The sequence below is a fragment of the Hyla sarda genome, chromosome 11, assembly GCF_029499605.1.
Source record: "Hyla sarda isolate aHylSar1 chromosome 11, aHylSar1.hap1, whole genome shotgun sequence".
In the NCBI taxonomy this organism is placed as follows: Eukaryota; Metazoa; Chordata; class Amphibia; order Anura; family Hylidae; genus Hyla; species Hyla sarda.
The window spans coordinates 41,805,726-41,830,441 of NC_079199.1; the positions used below are offsets into that span (position 1 = coordinate 41,805,726).

A 24,716-nucleotide genomic window follows, 5' to 3' on the forward strand; every position below is an offset into this window, starting at 1 on the left:
TTTATCTGAACAACTTTGTTATAGTTGCAATTTGACTGTGAAAAAAATTCTATCCTTGAAAATGATTCTAGTGACAAATCATATCCAACGCAGCATGCACCTGTTTTGAAAATCGTGGTTTATTATGATTTTTTATTATGATTCAAAGAGGGATTTCAATTATATACGTTTTGTTTTTTCCATTTTATATTTTATCAAATTGTTTTTTTTTTGTTACAACAGAAATAAAATGTCATCTGTTTTTGTTTTAAAACATTGTTATCTATGTAAATCTTGTTGAATCGTATCACTGTATGTTTTGATCTGTTAAATCATACACAATGGCCCTCATTTACTATTCTAAACCCGACCTCTTTTGTTGTTTTTTTTTGGCGTATCTTTGTCTGCGACATGTCGCAGACATCGTGCGCCAGTCTGTGACATTTTTTCCTGACGGACCCCATGTGGATTCTCCCAAACCCGAAAAAGGGGCGCAACCCGACATTTCTGAGCTTTCCCACGTATTTATAAAGGTTTCCAACCCGAATTTGTTGAATTGTTGTGGATTTTTTCCCGACAACTCAGAGGAGTTGGAAACCAAAACCAACAAAACCCACGTGCGACAAACAGGATGCGACATAATAATAAATACCAGGGGAAAAAAGCAGTCGGGTAAGAAAGCAACATAGACTTACAACCCGATTTTCTAAGTAAATGAGGGCCAATTTTTTTTCTTGCACATGGCCAGTAGCTTACAAATAGTGTAGAATGATCGAGAAACGTAAAAACAGATACAAGGGAAACAGACAAAACATAATAAAGTGCTACCATACGTCTGACAGATGCCATTTTCAGTTACATCCAGTTTGATTCTCTAGCATGGTTACATTGGGGGTATTTATCAAAGGATTTATGTGGTTTTTTTTTAACGTAACTTTGGCGCAATACTTTGGCGCAGTGTCTTTTTGCTCCAAAGTTTGGCGCATCTTCTCCACTGTAATTTTTAGAACTTTCTCAAAATAACACGGTCCTGTGTGTGATTTTAACTTTAGTCAGTAATTCATCATTTGCGCCAATCGATCTTTGGCGCAATTTTGGCACAAATCCCTTTTTTTTGGCGCAAATCACCGCCAAGAAATTTTGCACATGGAAAACACACTCAGCAATATCAGAAAATGTAAAGGCGTCAAAATACATTAAAAATTTTTTTTGTGAAAGCAGCGACGCCTCTGGGGCTGCTCAATACTATCCTGCGACATAGTCGTCTCTGAGGAACCTTCACCCTCCGTTGAGCCAGCATTGGACATGGCCACACAGGTTCAGGAAATGTAAGTACTAAAGCAGTGGTCTCCAACCTGCGGACCTCCAGATGTTGCAAAACTACAAATCCCAGCATACCCGGACAGCCAACGGCTGTCTGGGCATGCTGGGAATTGTAGTTTTGCAACATCTGGAGGTCCGCAGGTTGAAGACCACTGCACTAAAGTAAAAAAAAAAAAAAAAAACTAACCAAGTTGAAAATAAAATCCATTTCACAAGGTGGCTATAACCCCACAAAAGAAAATAACTCATGTCGCTTGCTGATATACTGCAGGAGGGACTCCGAAATGGCTGCTCTACAGGGTAAAATACGCCGTCCTCTGTGGCGGTAAGTTGTGTGTAAAAGGCGCGGTGAACAGCGGATTTCAACATTTGAGCCAAAATTACTAACAACTTGCACCAAATGATAAATTTGGTGCATGCCCACGAAAACCAAAGTAAAAAAAAGAAGGGTAAAAAGAAACTGTCAACAGGCAAAATTGATAAATCCATTGATAATCAACTGATTCGATTTCACAATGTTATTTGACTACTGTAGGACGCTCCAAACTGGTCTCTAAATTGTTGCGAACTATTTTTTCTGTGGATGCCGGAATCGAAATTTCACCGTATGAACCGTGCAGCAGAATCCCATTAAATCAATTTCGGTGGAATTACGCACAGACATTCCGCTGTGTGAACATACCTTTATACTGTCCAACATAATGCTCCACAACACTTTTCTGTAACAGTTTAAGGACAAGGTCACATGAGACGCATCCACAGCATATTTCACACTGTGAATGTGCTGACGGCAGTCAGAGAGGGACTGCAGAGCAAGCTCCTACTGTAGAAATCCCCACTACGAGTGTACACGCAGAGATACCCGGCCACAGCCAGACGCCTGCTCTGCAGTCCCCCTGTACCTGCTGTCGGCACATCCGCAGTGTGAAATACACTGCGGATTCACCCCATGTGACCCTGCCCTTATTTTTTTTGTGTGCTTCCCAATCAGTGTGCCTACAGCAGTTTCAAAACTTCAACTCCTAGCATGCCTGGACAGCCCTTGGCACCATAGGGTGGTTAAAGGAGTAGTCCAGTGGTGACCCAGTGGTGAACAACTTATCCCCTATCCTATCCTGCTGCAGAAATTCCTCCATGTGCACAGTGCAGCCTAATCCAAAGGGAAACAATGGGGATCTGCTGCAATGGAATTTCTGCCAGATTCCGCTTGGAAATTCCATTGTATGAACATGGCCTTACAGTTCGTCTACTTTTGCTGTATGCAAAAATGTGGTTAAAGGGGTAGTCCAGTGGTGAAAAACCTATCCCCTATCCTAAGGATAGGGGATAAGTTTGAGATCGCGGGGGGTCCGACCGCTAGGGCCCCCTGCGATCTATCTGTACGGAGCCCCGACAGCCCACGGGAAGGGGGCGTGTCGACCTCCGCACGAAGCGGCGGCCGACACGCCCCCTCAATACAACTTTATGGCAGAGCCGAAGCGCTGTCTTCGGCAATCTCCGGCTCTGCCATAGAGATGTATTGAGGGAGCGTGTCGGCCACCGCTTCGTGCGGAGGTCGACACCCGCTATCTGGCCGGAGAGCCTGGCCCCCGTACAGAGAGATCGCAGGGGGCCCCAGCGGTAGGACCCCCCGCGATCTCAAACTTATCCCCTATCCTTAGGATAGGGGATAGGTTTTTCACCACTGGACTACCCCTTTAACCACATTTTTGCATACAGCAAAAGTAGACGAACTGTAAGGCCATGTTCATACAATGGAATTTCCAAGCGGAATCTGGCAGAAATTCCATTGCAGCAGATCCCCATTGTTTCCTTTTGGATTAGGCTGCACTGTGCACATGGAGGAATTTCTGCAGCAGAAACATAACTTGTCAATTATTTCTGCAGAATCTGCTCAGAAATGTATTCTATGGAGATGGCGCATTTCCGAGCAGCGCTTTTGCTGGCATGTTCTGCCCATTGTTTTTGGAATGTCTGACAGAAATTTTCTGAGTGGACATTCTAGTGTGAATGCAGCCTTAGTTTATGACATATTAGGTTATATTCTTTTACATTGGTTTGCTGTTCTGAAACGACAACTCCCAATTTGCCCTGCCAAACATCCTACTGGGAATGATAGCTCCACAACAACATAACCACCACACGTTCCAGGCGCATTAGACCCGGCTGTCAATCGTGAGGATGACGTCATCGGCCTCAGGCCGCTCTATCCATCCGGGTACCGCAGCAAGAAATGGGCGGGATAAAAAAAGCAAGAAAAAAAAAAAAAGCGAGCGAAGCCGATGACGTAGGCGGGCGCGCTCACAGCGCCTACGCTCGGTCCCGCCGCGCGTGCAGGAAGGAACCAGTGACAGAGAAGGGGGGTGTTACGAGCTCAGTCCCCAGGCTGACTCTCCCCGGCCGCCCGGCTTTCTCCCCCTCCAGAAACATCTCATTCATATAGACCCTTCCCCCCCCCTCCTCATTTGCCGCCGTGTGACCGCTCCACCGGCCTTCGTGTCCCCCGTGGGGGTTGGGGGGAAGGGGAATGACGAGACCGTCTGTTCGAGGCCGAAAGACGCTGCAGCTCGTCACCACCGCCTGAGAGGCGGCCGCCTCTCCTCCGCAGTCTCCACTGCTTCTCCTTCGTCTTCTCCTTCTCCTCAGGTGAGTCTTATTTCCGACTGCGCCATAGCAGTTGGCGGGGTAGGGAGAGGTGCAGGCCGCGGCGGTGGCGGCTTCTCCTCCGGGCGCTGTGCTGGGCCTGAGCCTGCAGCAGTGGGCGGACAGCGCTGGAAAATCCCACTGCGCCACCAGCGCGGCCTGGAGAGTGCGGGAGTGGCGCGGTAATCCGGGATGAGCCCCCTCCACTACTACTACCCCCACCCTCCTCCTCCTCCAGCCGCCCGGAGTCTGTCCGCCTACAACCTATGTTCTTAGCGCTATATTAGGGAATTGCAGGAATAGCCATCCCCTGCGTGCATTCACCCATATCAATGGTGGCCAACCCGCGACTTCCTGCAGAACTACAACTCCCAGCATCCGTCACTCTAGGCATACTGGTAGATGTAGTTCGGGCAGGATGAAGCCGGCTATCCTATGTTTACTTACAAATCTGTAGAACCTAGGCCAGCCTGTTAACACTTACAGGATACTGACATGGGCCCTTATGTCTGGCAGGGCATGCTGGGAATTGTAGTTTTGCAATGAAAGCCACGGTGGGACATCACTGTCCTACATTGACCTACAGGTGTATTTGCACAGTGCAGGCCTGCGGGTTAGAGTCCATGGGTAGAGGACTTGTAATTTTGACAGCTTTCGATTATCAGGACGTGCTGGGAGTTTGCCTGCTGTCATATATTGACCTACACCAGTGTTTCCCAACTAGTGTGCCTACAGCTGTTGCAAAACTACAACTCCCAGCATGCCCGGACAGCCAGAGGCTGTCCGGGCATGCTGGGAGTTTTAGTTTTGCAACAGCTGGAGGCACACTGGTTGGGAAACACTGACCTACACATTTGCACAATGCATGATGTCAGGGTAGTTCTGCAGTCAGGGCATGCTGGGAATTGTAGCTTTGCAACAGCTGGAGGCACACTGGTTGGGAGGCACTGACCTACACGTTTGCACAATGCATAATGTCAGGGTAGTAGTTCTGCAGTCAGGGCATGCTGGGAATTGTAGTTTGTCCACATGTTGGACACTACTTCTCTGCTATATTGAAGCTATTTGCAGAATACAGGCCTGGAGGATAGAGTCCATTAGCAGACTACAGGCTGTTGTCAGGGACCCTGGACAAAGAAGGGTTAAACTTGACAGCTGTTAGTGGTCTGGGAATTGTAGTTTTGGGACTGCAGTCCTTTTAATGGCCCACAAATTCATGTGCAGAGTACAGGCCTGCAGGGTACTGACAGGGCCCTCAGTTTGCTGTCTGTACTTGCTGATAATTGTCATTTTGCACCAGTTAGGTAGCTGCAGGCTGGACATCACGGTCCTATATTAACCTACAAATGTATTTACACAGTACAGGTTACAGTCCTATGATTGTGATCTCCAAACTGAGGACCTCCAGGTGGTGCAAAACTGTAACTCCCAGAATGTCACACAGACTACAGGCAGCTAATGGGGTCCCTGAGCGGTGGGGAGGCATTTTGGAAATGATAGTTTTGGGGAACTACAGGTTGGAGACAAATGTCCTATTTTGACCAACAGACCAAGAGCATATGGGGTCCCTGGGCATTACCTAGACCAGTGTTTCCCAACCAGGGTGCCTCCAGGTGTTGCAAAACTACAACTCCCAGAATCCCTGAGGCTGTCTGGGCATGCTGGGAGTTGTAGTTTTGCAACATATGGAGGCACCCTGGTTGGGAAACACTTAGGCTGGGTTCATACCACATTTTTACAATACAGTTCCCCTGTACGCTTTCAATTTGAAAACCGTACGGAACCATATTGAAAACTGTATGCATTGACTTTCCATTGAAAACCATATGCCAAAGATGCATCTGGCTGCATGCGTTATGCGTCTTGTACAGTTTTGTCCGTGTTCCCCCCCCCCCCCCCCCCCAATACCAAAACCATAGCCTACCATGGTTTTTGGTAGGTGAAAAACCGTATCAAACTATAAATTTTTTTGCTTTCTTTTGTTTTAACATGGGAGTCAATTGAAACTGTACAGGACCATAAATGCGTACGGTTCCATACGGTTTTTCACTGTGGCACAGTTTTTCTTTCTTGGAATTTCAATCAAACAAGTGAAACTTTATTCATAATGGAGTGAAAAGTTTAAAACGTAAAAGTTTTTTTTTTTTTCTTAAACGGATGCAACCGGACAACATTTTTCAAACCGCATACGGTTTTGAACTGTTTACGGGTTAACATTTCTACACACGTTTTGATACAGTTTAGTCCGGCTTTGAGGAATCAGTTTTTCATCAAAAAACTGATACGGGAACTGTATTGCAAAAATGTGGTGTGAACCCATACTGTCAGGACATATTGGAAGCAGTTTTGTTACAGCTGGGGAGCCACTGGTTCGTATGGTCATTTGAAGGGAAATTTGACAGCCTTGGCTTAATAGAGCATGCTGGGAATTGTAGATTCACTAGAGGTTGGTGAACCTCTCTCCTATACTGCACCCACAAATCTCTTTGAATGGACTAACACGAACGAACACGCTCCGGGTCTGATTGTGGTCGACCGCAGGGCCGGCAGGGTGTTGTGATGTCACGCCTTCGCCCCCGTGTGACGTCACGCTCTGCCCTCAATGCAAGCCTACGGGAGGGGGCGTGATAGCTATCACGCCCCCTCCCGTAGCCTTGCATTGAGGGGCTGAGCGTGACGTCACACGCCACCGGCCCTGAGGTCGACCATAATTAGACCCGGAGCGAACACGCTCCGGGGGCTGATTACAAACGGGGTGCCGCGTGCATGATCACGGGCGTCCCCAGCTGCGGGACTCCCACGATCAGGCATCTTATACCCTATCCTTTGGATAGGGGATAAGATGTGTAAGTACCAGAGTACCCCTTTAAAGGACATCTGCCTCAAAAGACAACTTATCCTTTATCCACAGGGTTGGACCCCGCAATCTCCCAAACGGGGCCCCGCGTTGCCGCTCTTTGTGAGCGGCTAATGCGCATAGCATCGGCCTCTGAGGTTGATGGTACGTCCCCTCTATGCCCCCTCCCAATACAGTTCTATGGGAGAGGCACGAATGCTGCCTCCCTGCCTCTCCCGTAGAGATACATGGAGGAGGCATGTCGGCCGGGATCCAGTGCAGCCGGCGATCCAGTGATCGATGGTCTATCCTAAGGATAGTCAATCAATAGTTTTAAAAGCCAGAAACCCCCTTTAAGGGTATGTTCACACAGGTGTAATCTGCTCAGGATTTTCCACAGCAAGAAACTTGCAAAATATCTGCACTTTTAAACCTAAAAAGACATTACATGATATAAAAAAAAATGTATATGATACTAAGTAAAAATCCTTAATGCATACTGCATAGTAATTAGATCTTCTTGAGTGTTTTTTTTTCCCCAGAGTAATGACCTGTAGTTCAGCATTAGCTTTTTGGTCACACATGGTCTTTTGCAGCAGTAAGGCTCCCTTCACACTACTAAAATTCCAGGCAGATTCCGCTTACAGCAGCCTTTAGAATTTGGTCCTTAACCCCTTACTTCACTGGAAAACATTTTTTTATTTTATTTAAATCAACCGGTGCCAGATAGTTAAAGATTTGTAAATTACTTAATCTTAATCCTTCCAGTACTTTTCAGCTGCTGTATGATCCACAGGAAGTTATTTTCTTTCTGTCTGACCACAGTGCTCTCTGCTGATACCTATGTCTATTTTAAGAACTGTACAGAGTAGGAACAAATCCCCATAGAAAACATATCCTACTCTGGACAGTTCCTAAAATGGACAGATGTTTCAGCAGAGAGCACTGTGGTCATACAGAAAGGAAATTCAAAAAGAAAAGACCTTTCTGGCACCAGTTGATTTAAATGTTTTTTTCCAGTGGAGTGCCCCTTTAACCCCTTAAGGACCCAGACCATTTTCACCTTAAAAACCTGAGCATTTTTTGCACATCTGACCACTGTAAGCATTAATAACTCTGGAATGCTTTTATTTTTCATTCTTATTCAGAGTTTTTTTTTTTTTTTTTGACAGTCTACTTTGTTAGTGGAAAAGTTCTTGGTGAAAAATGCCCAAATTTGATGAATTTTTTTTTGTTTGTAAATTTTGCATTTTTATAACTTTGAAACTCTCTGCTTATAAGGAAAATGTACATCCCAAATTATATATAATTTCACATATACAATATGTCTACTTTATGTTTGCATCATAAAGTTGACATGTTTTTACTTTTGGAAGACATCAGAGGGCTTCAAAGTTCAGCAGCAATTTTCCAATTTTTCAAAATCGGAATTTTTCAGGGACCATTTCGGTTTTGAATTGAATTTGATGGGCCTTCATATTAGAAATGCCCCATAAATGACCCCGTTATAAAAAAAACTGCACCCCTCAAAGTATTCAAAATTACATTCAGAAAGTGTTAACCCTTTAGGTGTTTCACAGGAATAGCAGCAAAGTGAAGGAGAAAATTCAAAATCTTCATTTTTTTACTCATGTTCTTGTAGACCCAGTTTTTGAAATTTTACAAGGGGTAAAAGGAGAGAAATCACCGTAAAATATGTAGCCCAATTTTTCTTGAGAAAAGAAATGCCTAATATGTGAATGTAAAGTTCTCTGTGGGTGCACTAGAGGGTTTAGAACGGAAGGAGCGACAATGGAATTTTGGAGTGAGTTTTTCTAAAATGGATTTTGGGGGGCATGTCACAGTTAGGAAGCCAATATTGTGCCAGAACAGCAAAAAAATAAAAAAAAGGCATACTACTTTGGAAACTACACCCCCTCAAGGAACGTGACAAGGGGTACAGTGAGCCTTAACACACCACAGGTGTTTGAATGAATTATTTTTTTCTTCACTAAAATGCTGTTTTTCCCAAATTTTAAATTTTTTCCTAGGGGTAATAGGAGAAAATGCCCCCCAAAATTTGTAACCCCATCTTGGTAACTACGCCCCTCAAGGCACGTAACAAGGGGTACAGTGAGTCTTTACACCCCACAGATGTTTGACAAATTTCCGCTAAAGTTGGACGTGAAGATGAAAAATTAAATTTTTTTGCGCAAAAATCCTGGTGTTACCTCAAATGTGTAACTGTGTAGGGGTATGTGTAGTGTCATACTTTTTATTTTGTATAGTGTTTTTAGGGTACATTCACACGGGCGGGGTTTACAGTGAGTTTCCCGCTGGGAGTTTGAGTTGCGGCGGAAAATTTGCCCCAGCTCAAACTTGCATTAGGAAACTCACTGTTAACCCGCCCGTGTGAATGTACCCTAAAAACTCTACACTACACACAATAAAAAGTAAAACACTATACATTCACAACAACTGGAGGCACACTGGTTGCAAAACAGTTTGTTACTTAACTCAGTGTTTTGCAACGAGTGTGCCTTCAGCTGTTGCGAAGCTATAACTCTCAGCATGCATGATAATGTCACGATACCCCAGCCCCTCGATAGTCATCAGCCACGGAGCGATCTTGGCCGCGTTTCATGCAGTGCTGTGGAGTCGGACAAAATTTTGGGTACCTGGAGTCGGCAAACCATGCACCGACTCGGACTCCTACTAAATTTGATTGGGAAAAAAAAGCAAGTTTAAATGTCCCAATTCTCGGTTATAATTAATGACTTCTTTACTGTAAGAATAAAGACCAATGCATGCATTGCCTCACGTAATCGCAAAATGAACACGTTAAGTGACCGTGAAGAAGCATGCTTTTCAAGTGCTTCACTATATGGCACGCAACGCACAATTAGGAGCGGCAATACTTATACTTTCCATAGTGTTGTGTTCTGCTTTTACAGGGAACCCATGGGTAACCTAGCCTCTCACTGATAAGGGATTAAGTAAATATGTTTTTTGCAGGACTAGAGACACTTGTATAAGTGAAGGGAATGGAGGGTCAATAGTTCAAGACTGAAGACTGAATGTAAACCATTGGAAAATCTGCTGCCATTCAGCTAAGGCTATAAAAACTTGTAAACTCCGATTTGCTAGCTTAAACTTTAAACATGACTATGGGATTCTACTAGGGAAATCATGTTTTATAATAAATGCCCCTTCCTGGATCCTCCCACTGCCCTATCTTCAGCAGCAGATCAGCACACAAAAAGCTTCTGCCCAACTACCTCTCTGCTAGAAGAGCTTAGAAGAACTAGGTTGGACAGCTTCTTGGATTCAATTGTAAGTGTTTATAAATACATTCACATATTAATACAGAGGAGTCAGAGTCGGGGAGTCAGTCGGAAGTACAAAAAAACTGCGGAGTCGGAACATTTATCTACCGACTCCACAGCCCTGTTTTCATGGCCTTTCCATGCTGCACCCTCTGTGGTAATGGGTCTCTGGTCCGTTACCAGACAGTGCAGCAGTGGGGTCGAGCCAGCTGCACCAGGGATTCAGTCTCCGGCCTGGTCAGTGGGGCGGCCGTTGGGGAGATGTGTTTTTGAAGTGCTCCTTCTTTTTTCTAGGCTGCTGGTGCCCCGATCGTGCAACAGAGACCCTGGTCAATCCCCAGCCTGGTTTCTGGGACGGCTGCCAGGGAGGCAAGGTTTCCAGCATGCTGCGATTTCTGGCGGCCCACGGGTGCTTCATAAATTTAGCCCCCGGCTTCTTCCTTACTGTAGGCAGTCTTTGGCGGCACCTGGGGGTGTGTCTTCACCAGCACGCACTTACTCTGAGGGGTACGCGGTCTGCATATTGAAATAAGCGTTTCTATAAATTGGTTATTACAGTTGTATAGTTTTTCTATGACCCTTCTCCTCTTGCTTTAGTGGTTTGGAGCAGCTCCCCCAGACCCCCTGTTCGGTTCTGTGACCTGGGGGTTGCCTGGCGACTCATATATCACCCCCCCCCTTGCAGGCATTCTCATCGCTTCTCGGCCTTTCAGCTAAGATCCGGTGTCGTGTCTGTTCTTATCAATTAAATCTGATACGTCCCCCATCTGGGGACCGTATATTAAATAGATTTTTGAGAACAGGGGCCGAAGCTTGCTTCAATCACCCTGTGCATTGACTCGATATGGCAGTATCTTCGGGTACAGTGCATCTCCCACAACTCCTTTGCAGTCTGTCAAACAATTAGTTCCTTGGTCCGCGTGATTGTGGCGATTAACCTTGCTCTGTACCGTCTTGCCTATATAACTGAAGTCTGCAGCCATTTGCATACCTAGCCCCTGTTTTTCCGAGTGATGGTTTCGGGCCCTGGCCCGTTTTCCATAGTGACCTGATTTTTCATTTTACTGGGGTATGGGATTTTGACAGTGGTCTTGACTTTGGGATGGTTATTGGCATGGCTCGCCATGCTTCCCTTGTCATTCCTTGGGGAATTCCAGGAACCCTGACAGCACCAGTCTGTTTCCTTCACCACCGGTCACCAGTGCCAGGTCTGCTGTGCCTGAAGTTCCATTCTCCCCTCTACCTGTGCGATGTACCTGAATGGGGTGACATGGCGTGGGCGACAGTCTCTGCAGCTTCCATAGGCTAGTCCAGTGTAAACTGGTGAGCTTGTCATCTGCCACAGATGCAGTTCCGGCACTCCACTGTGAGAGTAGACCTATGTACAATGGACCCTCTACGACTAAGGAGTACATGACGCCTGCCTCATCCACGGCTCCAGTTCTGGTACCCCACTGTGTGAGTGGACTGATGTAGAATGGATCCTCTATGAAGCCCATGGACAGCGTGGTGTATATCACATCCGCGTTTGCAGTTCCAGCACTCCACTGTCAGTGAAAGTTGACCAATGTGCAATGGACACTCTACGGCTCCAAGGAGTACGTGACGCCGACTGCAGTTCTGGTACTTCACTATGTGTGAGTGGACCGATGTAGGATGGACACGCTGCGATGCCCATGGACAGCGTGATGTTTACCACATCTGCGTTTGCAGTTCCAGCACTCCACGGTGAGTGGGAGTTGCCAACGTAGAATGGACCCTTTACGACTCCTAGGGAATACTTGACACCTGCTGCATCCACAGCTGCAGTTCTGGTACCCCACTATGTGTGAGTGGACTGATGCAGAATGGATCCTCTGTGATGCCCATAGACAGCACAGATCAGATCAGTCAGATCTGCTCCGGCAGTTCTGGTACCCCACTGCACGTGGGAGTTGCTGAATTGGTGATCCTGCATGTGCTGAGCACTCTATCATGTCCGGGAGAGTGTATGGTCTGCCACACTGCAGCTGAGATTCTGGTGCCCCACTACCTTTTGTGAGGTGTCCTATGACTGTCCCTCCTGGTGCAATGTACCACCTTTGCCAGCAGCAGCGACCACTTTATCGCTGCCATGTGTGATGTACCATGGGTGTACAGTGGTGTCTTCTATTGTCCTGGCCAGAAGCCCATGCCATGACTGCCTCTTTCGCAGTGGCGGTTCTAATACCCTGATACTGGTTCGAGGGGCTCTATAGAGTGACCCTGCATATTCACCGGGCTTTGGACATTCACTCCTGCCTTATTCCACCCCCCCCCCCCTGTTTGTTCTGCGTGGGGTCCTGGCATGGTTTCTACTCTAGCTACCCTGATCCTCATGTGGCACTCTCCTTCAGGGCAACTTGCTTAGACGACATCCGGGCAGTCCTTGTGCGGTTTCTGCATCAGTCTTGATGTGGCATGTCCATCCTCTTTCAAGGTGGGTGTCAGTTGTTCCATGACTGGACGACGTCTGGTGGGCGACCTCCTGCGCCATGATCATGTCTTCTGTTCATGTGCCTTATTGCTTCGGCTGGATTGACACTGGAGTTGAGTCCCTCTCTGTGCCGTGCCTTTTGGGCTGTGTCTCCTTGGAGTCAGTCATTCCGTTCTGACCACTGGGCGGCCTTGTCTAGCCTTTCGTCCCTTGTATCTGAGGGTGCTGGGGTTGCGCAGTGATCTCTGTGCTAGCGTTGCCTGTTGCTCTGCCCGCTGTTTCCTCCATAGAGTATGCCACTTCTTTTATGGTGGTCCCAGACTTGTTCAGGACACTCTCCCTTGATGTTCTGCTTATGCAGGACTTCTTTGCGTTGTGCTATTTTCCAGGTGGCGGTTACACATTTTGGTCTCCGAGGTGGTTTCCCTATAGGGGCTGTTCACCTAGGGCATTTTGCTCCGGCTTGGGTTTGAATAGCCGCTTCTTGTGTGGGACCGCCGCGATCCCTCAACTTATTTCCGGATCTGGGAACCTCCTGGTTCTAGTGACGATGACTGCTCAAGGGTTTCTGGACAGTTCTAACCACCTCACCGGCCTGTTTGTCTCTCATAGTCTCCCTCCGGGGGTGAACGGACCTTGTGGACGAGGGCCCTTCTGTCCTCCTGGTTACCTCTGTCGGGCAATTTGCACCTAGATGGGCGTTGTCCTCCCGTCACCCTCCATTTTCCTCGCCCCTTCCTGGCGATACTGTGTTCTCTTTGAATTTCCTCTTCCACCCGGTCCCTTGGCAGCATGGCCTTTGGACTGTTTGGTGTCCTGGCCTCTCTGTCTGAGCGGTCAGCAATGTGCTCCTGCCCTAGTCGTCTTCTGGGCCGGATTGTTCTGCGTTCGGGCCTGGACATGGATCTTGTTTGTGTCTCTCTTCTCCTTTTCCGGCAGCTTATAGTTTCACCTTCAGAAGGTCTTGCCCTCTGCTGGGTGTGTTCAGCTACCTCCTTCTTGTCATTCCCTTCGGGCCTGTACGGCACGCTTCTCTTCTGGCAGCTGGAGTTTCCTTGCCATGTTTGGAGATATACCCTTTTTTTTATTTATTTATTTATTTATTTATTTTTTTAGTCCCTATGGGGGAATATTGCATGGAATTTTTCGATCACTAACACTGATCATTGCCCTCTGGCCATCATGTTAGGTGATTACCCCCACAAGGGTCCCACCCACCGTTGGTAACCAAACGACCACACTAAACTGGCGGCTATAGGCCCAGCAATGGTGTGGTCTGACATCACGAGGGGGCATGGCCGACCGCCCCAAACCCCCCCCCCCCCCCCCCCCAGCGTGCACACAGCGTTTGGAACAAAATGTTCCGAACACTGGCCATTGGAGTCCCCCTTTTAATATCCTTCTTGTTTTACTGTAAAATGTACAGTGAAAATCATGGCTTTGTCCAAGCTTTAAGCACAGGCATTGGCAAAGTTCAGTAAGTGAGGGTGGGCTAGCACTCCTCTGTTCTCTCTCCTTTCTGATGGCACTCCTCTGTTCTCTCTCCTGTCCTACCATTACGTTTCAAAAATCAGATGCAAACCCACAAAGCAAATATTTGAGTCGGGAAGGAATTTTTACCTCTTGTATGAGGTTTTTTTTTTGCCTTCCTCTGTATCAACTCAATAGGGACTCATTAGGGTTATAGGTTGAACTTGGTGGACTCTGGACTTTTTTCAGCCTTATGAAGTATGTTACTAAAACAGACTTGTCATGAAGATGGACAGTGTAGTGTATTAACTAGGCCTAATGTATTTACAGTTGAGCTGGTTTCATATGAGGGTATTACATATGCATTTTTGTTTGGCTATTACAGACTCTAGTATCAGCCTGACTCTGACTCTAATGATTTGGACTGACAACTGTCAGTTTGGGAAACAGAGAAGTCAGGCTGGGACTTGCATCTGTAACATAGAAACACAAAAATGTACATTTAAACTAGCCTTGGGGTATGTTCTTATTGAGCATTTCCTCCTGGATAAAATCCGGGTAAAGATTCTCAGTGCAGCCTGCAATGAATTACACTAAAAGAGTGAACATGTTCATTCTTTTCTGTGGAAATTTCTACTGGGAAATTCTGGGTGAAATCCACTTTGAAGCAGCCTCCTACTGCTGTCAATGGGATTCTGCTGCTTAGTTTCCACTGTAGAAATTCTGCTGCAGAATCCTATTGAAAACAATTGGAAATTCTCAGTGTGAACTAAGGCTGAGCTTTGATGTGACGTGGTGCAGGTTCTGTACTGTTGACCTTGAACTTGCTGTGCAATACAAGTGGATAAAGATTTTCAAAACCCACATTTAACAGAAAACTCTTAAAGGGTAGTTCCCACCATCCTTTTTATTTTTATTTTTTCTCCCCCCCCCCCCCTCTCTGTCACTACCTATTGTCCATCTATCCCTGCCTTTATTTATTTTTTTTTTTTTTTTTTACTATATTAAAATTGGCTTTTTGTCTGCCTAGTAGTGTGCTCACTACCAGGCAGACTTCGCCAGCTGGCGCGATGTCACTGGTGCCTGCTGGGGCCGACACTTCCGCCCTTAGTTCATGTTCATCTACACAGGGTGTCTCCAGCTGTTTCACCACTATAACTCCCAGCTTGCCCTGACAACTATTGGCTGTCAGGGCATGCTGGGAGTTGTAGTGGTGAAACAGCTGGAGGCACACTGGTGAAAACAATATATCTTTGCTTCGGCCGCAACCCGCTCTATCCCCCGCCACGGCCGCGGATCTGCATTGATATTACATTACAGTTACAGCATCTAGCTCTTCATAACTGAGAAAACAGAATTTTTTTATTTTTTTTATTCATAGTTAGTCATATAAGTATTTTATTGTTATACATTTATTATAGTGGGAGGAGAAAGGGGAAAACAATTAGAATAGGAGAAAGAGAGTACCTCCGGAGGGCATCTCTGTGTGAACAACCTTACTCAATATCATGTGTTAACCTCTTGGGGACGCAGGTAAGGCTGGGCAGTATACCGGTTCATATTGAATACCAAAATTTTTTTCCCTGCACGATATGAATTTTTCTCATACCGCAATACCGGTTGGGCCCCTCCCACCTCTCCCTCGAATGAATGAATTATCAGCCGCAGATGAGGTGCGGCCGCTGGCGGGCCGTGCTTTAAATGTATGATTTGCGGGCCGTGCTTTAAATGAATGAGATGTGAGCCGCGGCAAGCTGTTGCCTCCCTCTGCAAGCGCTAAAAGCCTGGCTTTTAGCGCTTGCAGGGGGAGGTGACAGCTTCCGGCTTGCAACTTATAGGAAAACTGTCAGATATTTTCTCCCACACTATCTGCAGGTACTGGTGGATAGTACGGGAGACGCTGATTCCATCTAGTCCTACCTTACCCGGATCCGCCCAGCCGTTCACCCGCAATTGTAGTTTTATTTTATGTGTATATCTTGCTGTAACTGGCATGGGCGGGGCTTCTGCAGGTTAACTGGCACGGATGTCAGCGCCCTCTTCCCTCCAGCTAGGAGCGGCGAAGAGAAGAAGAGCTGGAGGGAGGGGGGGATGAATATTCATAAGCGGCGCTGACGTCAGGGGTCGTATATGATTTGTCCCTCGGTGGGGGGGGGGGAAAGGGATACTTTCAAATACAGTGGAACCGCCATAACTTGCAAAAATACCATGATATGCATTTTTGGTCATACCAGCCAGCACTAGACGAAGGGCGTATACACCCTGCATCCCCGATCCTTAAGGACTCGTGGCGTACCTGTACTCCCTGGTCCCGCTTATCGGGTTTAAACTGTTCTCACCAACAGAGGACGGGTTAAACCTGGTGGGTCCCGGTTGCTACAGGCAGCCAGGACCCACGGCTAATGCCGGGCACGGCCGATCGGGCCAATGCCTGGCACTAACCCTTAAGACGCCACGACCAAAGTTGATTGCGGCATCTGAAACTAAAGTAAAAGAATCCCGGCAGCTCAGCGGAGCTGATTGGGACTATTGCGACAAAATCACGATGTCCCGATCAGCTTACCGGATGACGGGGGTCCTCATCTGCCTCTACGTTGTCCGATCGGCAGGAGCAGCAGAGTGCCGGTTACACTAATCAGTGCTTTGCATACACTGATCAGTGTTTTGCCATTGCAATCAGAAGATTGCATGTTTTAGCCCCTTCCCTATTAAGTTAAAATCGCCCCCCTTTTCCCATTTTTTTTATAAAATAATGTAGTAAAGAAGAAAAATAATCATATGTGGTACCGCCACGTGCGTAAATGTCAGAACTATTAAAATATTAGGTTAGCTAAACCACACGGTCGATGGCGTACACGTACAAAAATACCAAAGTTTAAAATTGTGCATTTTTGGTCACTTCATATACCATAAAATATTAATAAAAAGCTATCAAAAAGTCCCATTAAAACAAAAATGGTACCGATAAAAACTACAGATGACGGCACAAAAAAATGAGCCCTCATACTACCCCGTACACGGAAAAATAAGTTATAGGGGTCATACGATGCCAATTGTAAACATACAGTGGTCCCTCAACATACAATGGTAATGTATGTTGAGGGATCCATGCAATGTAAAGTATAGGAAGTTGTACTCACCTGTCCCCGCCACTCTGGACTGTCACCGCTGCCCTGGATGTCGCCCTCCATCGCTGTCGCCGCGTCTCCGTGGTATCCCTAACGCTCCGGACGTCTCTGCTTCTCCGGGATTGTCGCTCTCACGTCACTGTCACTACGCACACCGCTCCTATTGGATGACAGGACTGCGTGCGTGGCAACGTGGTGACGACGATGGAGAGCACCGGCGATGCAGGGAATCGTGAAGAGAAGCTCCGTAGCCCTGAGGACAGGTAGGAGACCATCACCGGAGCACACGGGGCACCATAAACGGCTATCTGGCAGCAGCTGAAGCACTCAGCGCTGCCGATAGCCTTTTATGTGATGGCCCTGACATACAAAAGCATCGTATGTTGATGCTGCCTAAGGGGTTAATACTAGCCCAGAATACAGCTTTGCCAAGGTATGGTACTCTGACCCAAAACTACAGGAAAATGTGTTTGCTATTATGGGTCATTTTCTAACTTCTGTACTACTGCCCTTGGTGACCTGTGTGAAAACTAAGCTTTTAAGTGAATTCTGGATTCCTTTCTATCCTTTTACATTGATAAGGCAGCCCCTCTAAGCTATTCAGACAAGCCCTTGCCATGGCTATTCTGGGGAAAAGTAGTTTTAGATAGTGGCCATCCAGATGTAATACATGGTTGTCTTGAGTCCACCATGTGGAAGCAGGTCTTACAGAGCAGCTCTGGCTAATTGAAGGGGAGATGTGGGCATGTTGACGGGACACGACCCTTTTAGGCTATGTTCACATGGCGGAAATTCTGCTCAGGTTCCTTTCTGCAAAGTTTGCTGTGGGATTTTTGCAGGTTTGCAGAATTTGGCAGGATTTCTGTGTGCTCAAAGCACATAATTCTGCTGACATTCAAAGTCCCATTGAGTATAATGGGATTCTGCAAAATTTAAAAGCAGGTCTTATTCTACTGCAGAAATTTTACAAAAATCATGTCTTCCATGTGAATGGGGCCACATGTTCAGTAAATTTTGCTGAATTTTCCAGCTGAATTTCTGTGGAATGAACATTGCCTCAACCACTTAAGGACTGTACGCCCTTTTTCCTGCTCCCCTTCTATGACTCGAGTTCAGGAGCTGAGCGTGGGTCATAGTCGGGTGGTCCGGCCAGGCCCCGTGGCTAATGCCGGACATCAGAGCACGGTGATGTCTGGCATTAACCCCTTAGAGGCCACGATCATCAGGGGAGAAAAAAACACTGGCAGCTTAGCGGAGCAAATGGGGACCACCGCAGTGAAAGTGTAGTGTCTCTATTAGCTGAGAGGAAGGTGGGAGGCCCTCCACGCCATCCGACTTATGCTCCAGGAAGCCTACTAGAGCAATCAAGCACTGATCAATGCTATGCTATAGCATTGGACAGTGCATACAATCTCAAGATTGCATGTTATAGTCCCCTGTGGGGACTAAATAGTGTAAAAAAAAAAAAAAAAAAAAACGAAAGTGAATACATTTGATATAACTACTTCCCTTATAAGATTGTCAAAAGTAGCAGAAATAAAGTCAGATCAGGCGCTGCCTATAATATGCTCTCCCAATAGTAGCTTTGTTACATTAATGCTGACTGCAGACAGCTGTACTCGTTGATGCAGACTTCGGGTGCACCTTGGCCGGAAGAAGTGTCCGCAGGTGACGGGAAACTAGTTGCCTCTCATTGGTGTGCCCCGCTTCTCAGAGCTTTGCCGACTCTTTCCCTGCTGTGGAACATTGTTTAATCAGTTTCAATGCTTGATTTGGGAATAGATTCCATGAACCCCTAAAAAAGTTACAAAATGGCGGGAGTTTTTTTTTTAGTTTTAATTTTGCCCCACACATTTTTATTTTTGTAGATTTTGTGGTGAAATTATTCACGTCACTACAAAGTAAAATCGGTGGCTCAAAAAACAAGCCCTCATATGGGTCTGTAGGTGGAATATTTAAAGTGTTATGATTTTTAGAAGGTGAGGTGGAAAAAATGAAAATGCAAAAATAAAAAAAAAACCTATGTGCAAAAGGTGTTTAAGGGGTACTCTGGTGAAAAACAAGTGGAAAACAAATGTTTTCAAATCAACTGGTGCCGGACAATTTAACTATGTAAATTACTTTTCCTTAAAAATGTTTAGCTTTCCAGTACTTATCAGCTGCTGTATTCTCCAGAGGAAGTTGTGTAGTTTTCATTCTGACCACAGTGCTCTCTACTGACACATCTGTCCATGTCAGGAACCGTCCATGTCAGGAACTGTCCAGAGTAGAAGCAAATCCCCATAGCAAACCTTTCCTCCTCAGGACAGTCCCTGACAGGACAGAGGTACCAGCAGAGAGAACTGTGGCCAAACTGGAAATAACTACACAACTTCCTCTGGAGCATACAGGAGCTGATAAGTACTGGAAGGTTTAAGAGTTTTAAACAGAAGTAATTTACAAACCTATTTAACTTTCTGACACCAATTGATTTGTTAAAATAAAATAAAAATTCCACCAGTGTACCCCCTTAATGTTGTCTCTTTAGTTTATTTTTGTACTCGCACACTACTAAAAAATTGTGCTTTCTAGACTGGTCAGTCCTGGGATATTGTTTATGTTTAAATCTAGGTATATAGCACATTTGTCACTTAGGTTAGTGTATGTTAGCACAGACAAAAAATGCTCTGAAAAGGCCACCTCAAAATCATTGAGCAGTGTGAATTTTGAATAGCGCTATTTTTGCTGCAATCTTTGGAAAATCACAGCAAAAATGCTATATATCCTGATCCCAAAGAGAGAGCAGCAGCTGTAGTATACAGATAGAGCTGGGAGAGTTTTTTTACGCTAGCAGGATTGATCTGATAGGTGATGTCATTCTGTAGTTTACAGAAAGTCTGCTCACCTAGGAAAGACCACTTCCTGAGACATATAGTAATAAATCTCATAATCCAGCTTTGCTAAAATAAAACAGAGTACTCTAGTACTAGTGATGGTGTTAAAGGGGTTCTCCGGTGCTTAGACATCTTATCCCCTATCCAAGGGATAGGGGATAAGATGCCTGATCATGGGAGTCCCGCCGCTGGGGACCCCCGTGATCTTGCACGCGGCACCCCGTTCGTAATCAGTCCCCGGAGCGTGTTCGCTCCGGGTCTGATTTCCGGCAACCACAGGGCCGACGGCGTGTGACATCACGCTCCGCCCCTCAATGCAAGCCTACGGGAGGGGGCGTGATAGCTGTCACACCCCCTCCCATAGACTTGCATTGAGGGGCGGAGCGTGAGGTCACACGGGGCGGAGGTGTGACGTCACACGCCCCGGCCCTGTGGTCGCCGGTAATCAGACCCGGAGCGAACACGCTCCGGGGACTGATTACAAACGGGGTGCCGCGTGCAAGATCAAAGGGGTCCCCAGTGGTGGGACTCCCATGATCAGGCATCTTATCCCCAATCCTTTGGATAGGGGATAAGATGTCGAAGTACCAGAGAACCCCTTTAAAGGGAAAAAACCTGTAGTGCTGCTTTAACCAGGACAACGTCATTATGGAAGGGATATTCATCAGAGCTTACAGCACTATGCACTTTTAAGATAAACTCTTTATTTGAACAGTTTGGTGTGGGGTGGAGGCTTGTCTGAAAGTACATGTTATAGCTCTGATTGCAATTAAATTGCAAATGCAAACGTAGTCTGTTGTAAAACCAACTAATAATTATAACACCCAAACTACATTGTTCCTTTACTTTAGCCACTTATCATAATGGATTTTTCATGTTGCCAGATTTGGTCTGTATGACCTGTTTGGCACGGTTGTCTCCAGCATGCTTACTTCAGCAAAGCCACCATAGGTCTGGAACTATGCCTTATTTTAGCTTATGGGGCAGCTGAACAATTTTTCAAAAGCTATCCCTCCTGTCCGGGACAGCTTTGGGTTACTGGACATACTGTATATGTTTAGCACTGTAGAAAGTACTCTACCTTAATCTGCTCATGTAATTGAGAGTTATGATATAGTCGACTGACTGGATGTCAGAATGTTTGTACAAATAGTAGCAGATTGTGACAAACATGCTTGGCTTTGCATGGAGGCATTTTTGGTGGGTAGTGGGTCTCCATAATATATCACAACAGAATAGTGTTTTGCAATTTAAAAAAATGAGACACATGCTGAAGGAACTGGGCTGCACTGCACATATGTAGACGAGCAGATGAAACGCAAGATGTCCAGGCATGCTGGGAGTTGTAGTTTTGTAACATCTGAAGGTCTGCAGGTTGGAGACCACTGGTATAGAGTGTCAGCGCCGGCGGCCGCAACAAGCAGGACGAGGAGGGCAGCGCATGCGGGTGACATGTGAGTAGTACCCTGATGGGGACAGCGCTGGGCTAATAATTAATTGGGGGGGGGGCGAATAGAACAGCGCTCGCAGGTCACACAGGATTAGTTCCCCGATGTGGGGGCAGCGCAGCGCTGGGCTGATTCATTCATTCCCGAGGGGGAGGGGCCAAACCGGTATTGCGGTATGGGTTAAAATTCATATCGCGCAGCACAAAAATTTCGGTATTCGGTATGAACTGGTATACCGCCCAGCCCTAGTCTATATTATAATGATTGGACATGGAATAGGAGGGATTTCACCATTTATCATATCTCATCGAAATTGCTATATTTACCTCCATAATCGCACATTTTCCCCAAAGTGTGAAACCCTAGTGGGTGGTGTTCACTCATGTAAAATTGTGAATTGTGAATTATGAAAGTCTAATGGATTATTCCTACTCAAAAATGTTATGATATAACCACAATATGTCATAAATCCTCCAACCCCTGTTCTGCTTGGTGAGGCAGTAGCTGCTTTCAGGTAGAAAAAGGAATAGAAAAGTGGCCTAGCATGTCAGTGGCTCTCTTCCATTCACCGGTATGAAGTAAATACAGACATGGCCGTATATGTGTGCACCCCTGACATTTTTCAAGAAAATGAAATGTATTTCTCACAGAAAAGGATCGCAGTAACACATGTTTTGCTATACACATGTTTATTCCCTTTGTGTGTATTGGAACTAAACCAAAAAAGGAGGGAAAAAAGCAAATTGGACATAATGTCACACCAAACTCCAAAAATGGTCTGGACAAAATTATTGGCACCCTTAACTTACTATTTGGTTGCACACCTTGTGGAAATAACTGAAATCAGTAGCTTCCTGTAACCATCAATAAGCTTCTTGCACCTCAGCCGGAATGTTGGACCACTCTTCCTTTGCAAATTGCTCCAGGTCTCTCTTATTGGAAGGGCGCCTTTTCCCAACAGCAACTTTAACCCCTTAATGACCACAGACGTAAATGTACGTCCTGGCTTGGCGGTCCTTAGCACCATGACGTACATTTACGTCCTGTGTATGACCACGAGCATCGGAGCGGTGCTCGCGTCATACACGGCTGGTTCCGGCTGCTATCAGCCTGCCAGCGATCGCGCGGATGTCCGCCATTAACCCCTCAGATGCTGTGATCAGTACAGATCACGGCATCTGCGGCAATGCGCATATTAAAATAGATCATCAGGTCGCCCGCAGCACTGCCGCGGTGATCCGATCATCTGTAATGGCGGGTGGAGGTTTCCTCACCTGCCTCCGTTTGTCTCTTGGCGTCTTCTGCCCTGGTCTGAGATCGAGCAGACCAGAGCAGAAGATGACCGATAATACTGATTAGTGCTATGCTCTATGCATAGCACTGAACAGTATTAGCAATCAAATGATTGCTATAGATAGTTCCCTATGGGGGATATAAAAAGTGTAAAAAGATGAAAAATAAAAAAGTGACCCCCCCCCCCCCCAATAAAAATGAAAATTGTCCGTTTTTCCCATTTTTACCCCCAAAAAGCGTAAACATTTTTTTTATTTTTATAAATCTATTTGGTATTGCTGCGTGTGTAAATGTCTGAACTATCAAAATATGTTAATGATCCCGTACGGTGTAAACTTAAAAAATAAAAGTCCAAAAATGCTGCTTTTGTCACATTTTATTCACAAAAAATTCATTAAAAATTATCTAAAAGTTTTATATATGCAAATGTGGTATTGATAAAAAGTACAGATGACGGAGCAAAAAATTAGCCCTCAAACCGCCTTATATACAGAAAAATGAAAAAGTTATAGGTGGTCAATAGGGCAATTTTAGATTACTGATTTTGTACAAAAAGTTTGATATTTTTGTACCGCTTAACAAATAAATAGTATCTAGCCATGGGTATCATTTTTAATCGTATTGACCCACAGGATAAAAAACACGTCATTTGTACTATAAAGTGTACAGTGCAAAAACGAAACCTTCCAAAATGTGCAAAATTGGGGTTTTTATTTACATTTCCTCCCTTTAAAAAATTTTTTAAAAAAATTGGGGTTTGTCATACATTTTGATAAAATGAGGTTTCATTACAAAGTACAATTGATCATGCAAAAAAAAGCCCTTATATGGGTCTGTAGATGGAAATATAAAAGTTATGGATTTTATAAGGCGTGGAGGAAAAAATGAAAACTCAAAAATAAAATTGGCCTGGTCCTTAAGGTGAAAATGGGCACTGTCAGATACAAAAACTTTTGATATGTTGTAAAGCATGTATAACCAATAGGTTTTGCAATTGCTTTCATTAGAACATTTTCAGTATTTTATACTGAAAAAGCCAATCAAACTGCCCCCCCCCCTGCCTGCTTGGACACATACTAGTCCTGCTGTGTCCATGCATCATCATGGACACACTTCCTTGATTGACAGCTGTGAGCGCAGGGCTTACAGCTGGAGGAAAAATCCTCCCACTGTCAGCTTGTGTCCCGCTGCTGTCTGTGAGGACAAGCTGGGAGTTGTAGTTTTGCTAATGCTAGGGGAGATGTGAGCAGACAGCATACTGAGGGAGGGGGCGGAGACCTGCACAGTGAGGCCACGCCCCCACCCTTTGGGAGGAATTCGGACTAGTGAGCTAAATTTAAAAGTGAAATAAATAAATAAAGGTGCTAGACGCATAAAAATAAGATGTACATGGTCAGGATTAGGTACGGAGTGATATATTAAAAATAATTTTGTTGAATCTGACGGGTACGCTTTAAGATCTCTCCACAGGTGTTCAATGGGATTTAGATCTGGACTCATTGTTGGCCACTTCAGAACTCTCCAGCGCTTTGTTGCCATCTATTTCTGGGTTCATTTTGATGTATGTTTGGGGTCATTGTCCTGCTGGAAGACCCAAGATCTCGGACGCAAACCCAGCTTACTGACATTGGGCTGTACAGTGCGACCCAAAATCCGTTGGTAATCCTCAGATTTTATAATGCCTTGCACACATTCAAGTCACCCAGTGCCAGAGGCACGCCCCCTCCCATAGACTTGCATATGGGAGGGGGCGGGCCTTGACATCACATGGGGGCGGAGTCCCCGTGGTCACGATACTCCGTCCCTGTGGTCGGGAGGCACAACACTGAGAGCCTTCGGCGCTTCCTGCAGTGCTTACAGGTGGGTGCTGCATGCTAGATTGCGGGGGTCCCCAGCGGCGGGACCCCCCGCGATCAGACATCTTGGGGCCGGAGTACCCCATTTCAGCTAATCTGTCAGCTCC

The 24,716-nt window shown here is 45.9% G+C and overlaps 1 protein-coding gene and 1 non-coding gene across 2 annotated transcripts in view; both read left to right on the plus strand.

Moving 5' to 3' along the window:
* The first annotated feature begins 3,603 nt into the window (after positions 1 to 3,603).
* The window catches only part of PPM1A (protein phosphatase, Mg2+/Mn2+ dependent 1A), a 47,836-nt gene continuing 26,723 nt past the window's right edge, over positions 3,604 to 24,716 (plus strand). Inside the window, exon 1 of the mRNA XM_056547369.1 lies at positions 3,604 to 3,948. The gene's annotated coding sequence lies outside the window, so the exon portion shown is untranslated. The remainder of the gene's footprint in view (positions 3,949 to 24,716) is intronic.
* LOC130295992 (U2 spliceosomal RNA) lies at positions 10,780 to 10,962 on the plus strand. The gene has a single exon (XR_008849087.1). It is a non-coding gene; the product is annotated as a U2 spliceosomal RNA (small nuclear RNA).